The sequence below is a fragment of the Pongo abelii genome, chromosome 19, assembly GCF_028885655.2.
Source record: "Pongo abelii isolate AG06213 chromosome 19, NHGRI_mPonAbe1-v2.0_pri, whole genome shotgun sequence".
Lineage (NCBI taxonomy): Eukaryota > Metazoa > Chordata > Mammalia > Primates > Hominidae > Pongo > Pongo abelii.
The window spans coordinates 93,310,070-93,316,238 of NC_072004.2; the positions used below are offsets into that span (position 1 = coordinate 93,310,070).

Here is a 6,169-nt window from a genome sequence, read left to right on the forward strand (position 1 = left end):
CGTGTGTATGTGTGTGTGTATGAGACTGGGTCTTGCTCTGTTGCCCAGACTGGAGTGCAGTGGCCCGATCATAGCTCACTGCAGCCTCAGCCTCCCGAGTAGCTGGAACTGCAGGTGTGCACCACCATGCCCAGCTAATTTTTTTTATTTCTTGTATTTTATTTCCTGGTTTTTTGTTTGTTTGGTTGGTTGTTTGTTTGTTTTTAGAGATGGGGTCTCATTATGTTGCCCATGCTGGTCTCAAACTCCTACGCTAAAGCGATCTTCCCAAGTGCTGGGATTAAAGCCGTGAGCTACTGCACCCGGCCAATAATAACTTTTTAAATATTTGATTTTGTTTAATGATACTTGAAGTCCACCCTGAGTCCTGTTCCCCTGTGTAATACTCTGCTGTTTCTTCTTGGGTTCATCTCAGAGGTATCATCATAGTCACACCTTCCTGGCGTGTTCCTGAGCTTTTTTCTTCACGCAGACCCAGTAGTACCTGCTGGTGGGGAGAGGGGTAGGGAAGGCGTGGGGATCGCCCACCCAACCCAGGCTCACCCCCCATCCCATGTGAAACTGCGCCCACCCGCCATGGCTGCACCCATGGCTGTCACCAGTGGGACAACAGTGCAGGCGTGGCCTTGCTGTAGCACGCCTGGTCCACCTAATGCTTTCCCAGCCCCTGGCTGACCTTTGCCAAATCTGTCCTTTCTTTCTCAGCCCTAGAGTCCCACAGAGAAGGTGGCGTGGAAGATCCCCACAAAAGAATCCAGCCCTTCTCCATCCACTGATTTCTTTTCTTTCATTCATTCAACAAGAAATTATTGAGGGGCTTCCTGTGCCAGGCACAGGCCAGGGCCTGGGTGGCAGGCAGAGGGGCAGCCTCCAGGGCCGCAGGGCCCAGCCAGGCCCACCTCCATCACCTTTCCTTCCCCGCCCCGGACTCGGCCCAACAGGCAGGACAGAAACGAAACCTCGCCCCTCCAGCATCCTCCAATTTCTTGCTCTTAGATCAGACCCTGCACAGCAGCAGGCAATTGAAAAGGACTTCCAGATACCCGCTCACACTTTCATCCTTCTTTTCTCTCTCCCTTTTTTCATCTTCTTTTTAAAAATGCTCTTTAATAGTGGGAAAGTTAGCATGAAAAGGAGAGAAAATGAGGCTTGAAAAGAATGTGTCTGATGTGCAGCAATTTGTTCACCTGCGAGAGGTTCTTCCCCTCCTGAACCTCGCTGCTGGGGGGCCCAGCGCTGCCGGGCGGCAGGAGGCGGGAGGCGGCTGGGAAGCTAGAGGAGACCCTCTCTTCTGCCCTTCTGAAAGCAGAGGCAGGAGGCAGGTCAAGGTAGGGGATTCGCCTCATGACAGCAAGTAAACTCAGGGTCATAGGAGACCAGGGTCACCTGCCATGTCCCTCTGGCGTCTGTTGGAGCCACACTAGGGACCTGGAGAATTGTTCACCATAAGGCATTTCCTTTCCCATCTTAAGGCAAGAGCCTGGTGTCCTGCTTGGTGGGGAAAGGGGGCCTAGAGTCAGGGAATGGGGTCCCAGCAGGGCAGGTTCAGGGCCTGGTCGCCACAGGACTCGGGCCACCATTTCTTCCTCCCTCCTACTTGGGCTCCAGCCACGTGCCCCACTGACCTCCGGAAGAGCCAGCCAGGTCCCAGCTAAGGATCCTTCCCCGCGGATCCCAGCTGGGCTTAGGGTTTCAAGAAAGCCTCAACCAGCCTCCATCCACTCTGCGCCGGCCTGACCCTGCTGCCCCCTCCCCTTACTCAATGAGAAAGCTCAGGACCCACATGCAAGACAGAGCCTGCAAGAGAAGACCCCCCCATCGAGCTCCTTTCCTGCAAAGGAGACTGTTCTTTGGGTCCTATCATGAAAGGCAGGGAGGCAGGGAGTCTGGGCCAAAGTGCCCACAGGGCAGGGGCTGCTAGAGCTTGTTTCCCTGGAAAATGACAGAGGGGTGCGATGCCAGCTAGCCTGGAGTCTTGACAGGCTAGACGGCCCAATGGTTAGACAGTGGGCTCTGGGCCAGCCTGCCCGGGTTCAGATAAAATCAGATCAAATCCATTTGCTGCTTATTAGCTGTGTGGCCAGGACTGGAACCAGACAGAAACTGGGGTTGATTATAGCGGTGCCTTTCTGAGTCATTGTACAAGTTACCACCCATAATGCACTTGGGATGGTACTTGGCACACAGTAGGTTCACGGAGAAGGCTGGTGTCCCGAGCTCAGCGTCATTATTCAGCCAGACCCTCCCCTGCATAGTAGCGCCCACCCCGCTGGCAGGATAGGAGGATGGAGGATGGGCACATCCCCCCTCCCCTTCCACCTGGGGCAGGGAGAATCTACCAGGAGTGCCCCTGTCCCTGAGCTCTGGCCTCCCCCACCACTCCCAGTGACAGAGACAGAGCTGGAGCTGGGCTGGGTAGCAAAAGCTGCAGACAGGGGGCTGGGCTGATATCTCAGGGTTGCCCCCACACTGCACAACTCTGGGGATGCAATTTACATCAACAGCCCATGGTGGCCCCTGCCCAGGTCCAAGGCACAAGCTCTGGAGGAGACAGGCCAGGGTTCCCTGAGATGCCGTTTGCCCACCAAGGGCTGCTTCCAAGGCCCAAAGAATAAGTCTGACAAGGCAGAGACAGAGGCATGGGCTGAGAAGGGCCTGGGAGCCTGATTTGCCAGTGGGCCCAGCCTGGGGGGACATGGGTTTTCCCTTCTCCTGGAGCACAGTGGCCTAGTTTTGTCCTGGAGACTGAAGAGACCCAGAGAAAAGCTTCATGCTGTCCCTCCCTCAAAGCCATCTCACGCCCACACATCTCCGCACCCCTCCCCAGAGGCCAGAGCTGCGGGAACCCCAGCGAGAGTGTGGTTTCCTCTCAGCCTCGCCCCTCAGAGACTTCCGCTCAGCAGCAGCTGCGGCCAGGCCAGCTCGAGGCGAGATATCAGCCAGTCCTTCTGAAACCTCCCTGCACGGTGGAGACAGACAGAGACCAGGCACCAGGCCAGGCCCCTTCCAGTGGAGGGGGCAGCAAGTGAGCAGGGGCTGTTAGAGGGGTGGGAATCACAGGTGACAACAGTGACTAGGGAGAGTGATAGAGAAGTGTGTGCCACTGCTATGTGCATGTGCAAATGTGCATGTGTGCACATGCGTATGTGTGCTGCACGCTCAAGTGCATAGTATGTGTGCAAGTGTGTAGGTGGGTGTGTGCACATGTGTGAGCAGGCGTAGCTGTGTGCAAATGTGTAAGTGTGCACTGTATAGGCACAAACGGATGTGTGTCAGTGTACAAGTGCTGCTTGTGCAAGTTTGTGGCTGTGTGTGCAAATGTATGCGAGTGTGTCTGTGCCCATGTGCAAATGGGTGTGTGCAAGTGTGCAGGTGTGTCACACAAGTGCAAGGGTGTATTTCTGCAAATGCACATGTGTGCAAGTGTGTGGACATACGCGCAAATGGGTGCTAGTGCACAGGTGTGTGGGTGTGCAAGTGTATGCAAACGCATATATGTGCACATGTGTTCAATGCATGTGTGTGCAACTGTGCACATGTGTGCAAGTGTGTGTGTGTGAGTGCCCTGGAAAAGAGAGAGGAAGAGGAGGAGGTAAGGAAGAGCAGAAAAATACCTACGGTAAAAGCCAGTACTGCCCAGCAGATGTGTCCAACGGAGAGCACCAAGAGGCGGAAACAGCCTCTCTTTGTTCCTGTCTCAGTAGCGGGCATAGTAGCAGTACAATGACTTGTGCTGCCTGCCTGGCAGATCACACAGGTCACAGATGCCTCCCCGTCACAGGATGTGGTCGCTGCACCCTGTCCTAACTCCAGTCCTTTCCCTCACCTTCACCAGCTAACTCCTTCCCTCCAAGCCCCCTCCCCTGATTGCTGTCAAGGTCAGCAGGCCCCGTCCCATCCATGAGAGAGCCAAGGGTAGTATCTGCTCAATGCAGTCACTCCGTGTGGGCCAGCTTCTCCTCGCCCAGGAACAAGGGGATTTCCTGACTGTCTCTTTAGGCAGGGTGACGTAAGCTGTTTTGCTAGTGTCGAGCCAAAGAGCCTTCCAGGCCTTCATTTATCTAGATGTGGAGTCCTTTGGGAATGAGCATAGCAGGCTTGTTCCTGCCCAGCATCTTGGAAGATCTCAGACTAGTGCTCCCTGTAGACTATTGGGACCTAAGAAACAGAGCCCTGCAGAAGGACTGGCAAGACCAAATGTCCCGGGGTGGCCAGTGTTTCCAGCGGTGACACTTGGGATTGAAACCAACCTTTGCAGAGCGAGAGACCCCACAGCACCAGCTGTGCCACTGGCTGGGAAGTGCCCGGCCTTGGCCCTAGAGTGGGAAAATGGCCTGGACATGAAATGTGTGGAGACCTGACACCTGTGCTGGTTCCTGCAGCAGAGCCAGGCCCAGGCAGATGGGGACCTGCTTTTCCCAGGGCTCTCCAGGGAGTCCCTGCACAGCCCTCAAGAGCCTGCCCTGCGTTATCATCCTCAAGGTCAAGAAACTCTCCTTGGGGGAGTCTCCAGAGACAGGCAGCCTGGCCATGCCCTGGCAGACCCACCCAATCTACTCCAGGACCTCCGGATTTGGTCTGGGAGTCACGGCACAGGGGAGTCTGCCATCGAACCAGCCATCCTCCATCCCGCTGTGGCTCTTTGAGCCTCAGTTTCTTCATCTGTAAGGTGGGAGGTGAGGATGACCAATTCAGTGTCTGGTAAGGACAAAATTTATCCCCTTGTCCAGGGCTGGCCTGGAGCAGACCCTCCCCCTTCCTCCTCATCTCGGCCCCAGGACAAGCATGGCTTCCCTTCCTAGCCTTCCTCCCTTGGAGCTCTAGGTACTGAGGACTACTGGCAGATCTCATTCATCTCTCTCTCTCCCTTTCTCTCTCTCCACCCCCTCTCTCTCTCCCCCGCTCTCTCTCCCTCTCTCCCTCTCCCTCCCCCTCTCTCTCTCCCCCTCTCCCTCCTCCCCTCAGAATGCCATATAGATATTCCTCTCTCCTGGAAAACTTTCCTGCCCCCAAGCCCCGGTGGGGTGCCTCTCCTAGGGGCTTGCATGTGTCCCAAACTTTCCCTATCTTCCCATCCATCATGGTGAGCTAGAATTACCTGATAATCTACCTGCCTGTCTCTTGGGCTACAGTCCCCTTGAGAGTGAGACTGGGACCAGTAGACTGTTGTATGCCCAGTGCCCAGCACAGGGTAGATGTCCATGAAATACACATGGACCAGTGACTGATTGAGATTGAGACCTGACTGGAAGCATCTTCCAAATGGCTGCTGGGAGAGCAGCCCATCCGGCACCCCAGCTCATGCCCCATCCCCCGCTCCTCCAGCTCCTCTCCTCCGAAGTCCCTGCCATCACAGCCAAGCTCGCGCTCCAAGGCAGCTCTGCCATCATCTGATGCAGACTCGTCAGCTGTTGCCATGGAGACCAGCCAGCAGTGAGCTCTGTGCCCTCCTGCTGCAGGGGCCGAGCAGAGCATGGGGGCACCCTGAAGCGTGCAGAGAGAACCCATCAAGGAGGAGGCGGGGGGAACGCGTGGCTCTGCATCCAGGCAAACCTGGAGTTGGGCCCCATCTGCCCCTACTCTCCTTCCTACACCTGTGACACCTCAGGCAAGTTGCTTCATCTCCCTGAGCCTCCTGTGAAATGCAGAAGATCCCAGCCACACACTGTTATTGAAGGATGGGATCGACCCATTAGGGCGTGGGGCTGTCTCCGTGTCATTTTGGTGTGCCAACCCCTGCCTTGGCTTTCTGGGGGCTGTTTTGAGTGTTTCTCTCCCCTTGACCTTTGTGTCCAATTCTCCCCACCTCAACTCAGATGAGGCTGAAGGAAGGAGAGACTCCATTCCCACTATAGCTCAAAAAGATTTTCTGCGACATTTGAAAACAAAGAAGAAGCCTACAGGTTTGTTAACCAAATTTTGAACTTGGTCTGGCCCTGAGGGCTACTAATGTCAGGGCCACATTGGTTGCTTCCTGCAATGAGCTAAGGGCTATGGGCCACTCTGCTCACGAAGAGCTTAAGGTGGCATCTCACTTGCAGGACAGCCTCCAGGTCTCACTGGAGTCAGGGAAAGTGATGGTTGTCCTGTCTCCTTGTTGCTTTAAATGGTAGCTATCTCTGAAGATGGCTGAATGTCCCTGTGCCCACTGGGGACTTTGGGGACAGAA

The 6,169-nt window shown here is 55.4% G+C and overlaps 1 long non-coding RNA gene across 1 annotated transcript; it reads right to left on the reverse strand.

The window, feature by feature from the left end:
* Positions 1–200: 200 nt before the first annotated feature.
* Positions 201–5,428, reverse strand: LOC103892905 (uncharacterized). Its single transcript, XR_657071.4, has 2 exons — positions 5,099–5,428; positions 201–4,662 (listed from the first exon to the last, which is right to left on the reverse strand). It is a non-coding gene; the product is annotated as an uncharacterized LOC103892905 (long non-coding RNA).
* Positions 5,429–6,169: the final 741 nt, after the last annotated feature.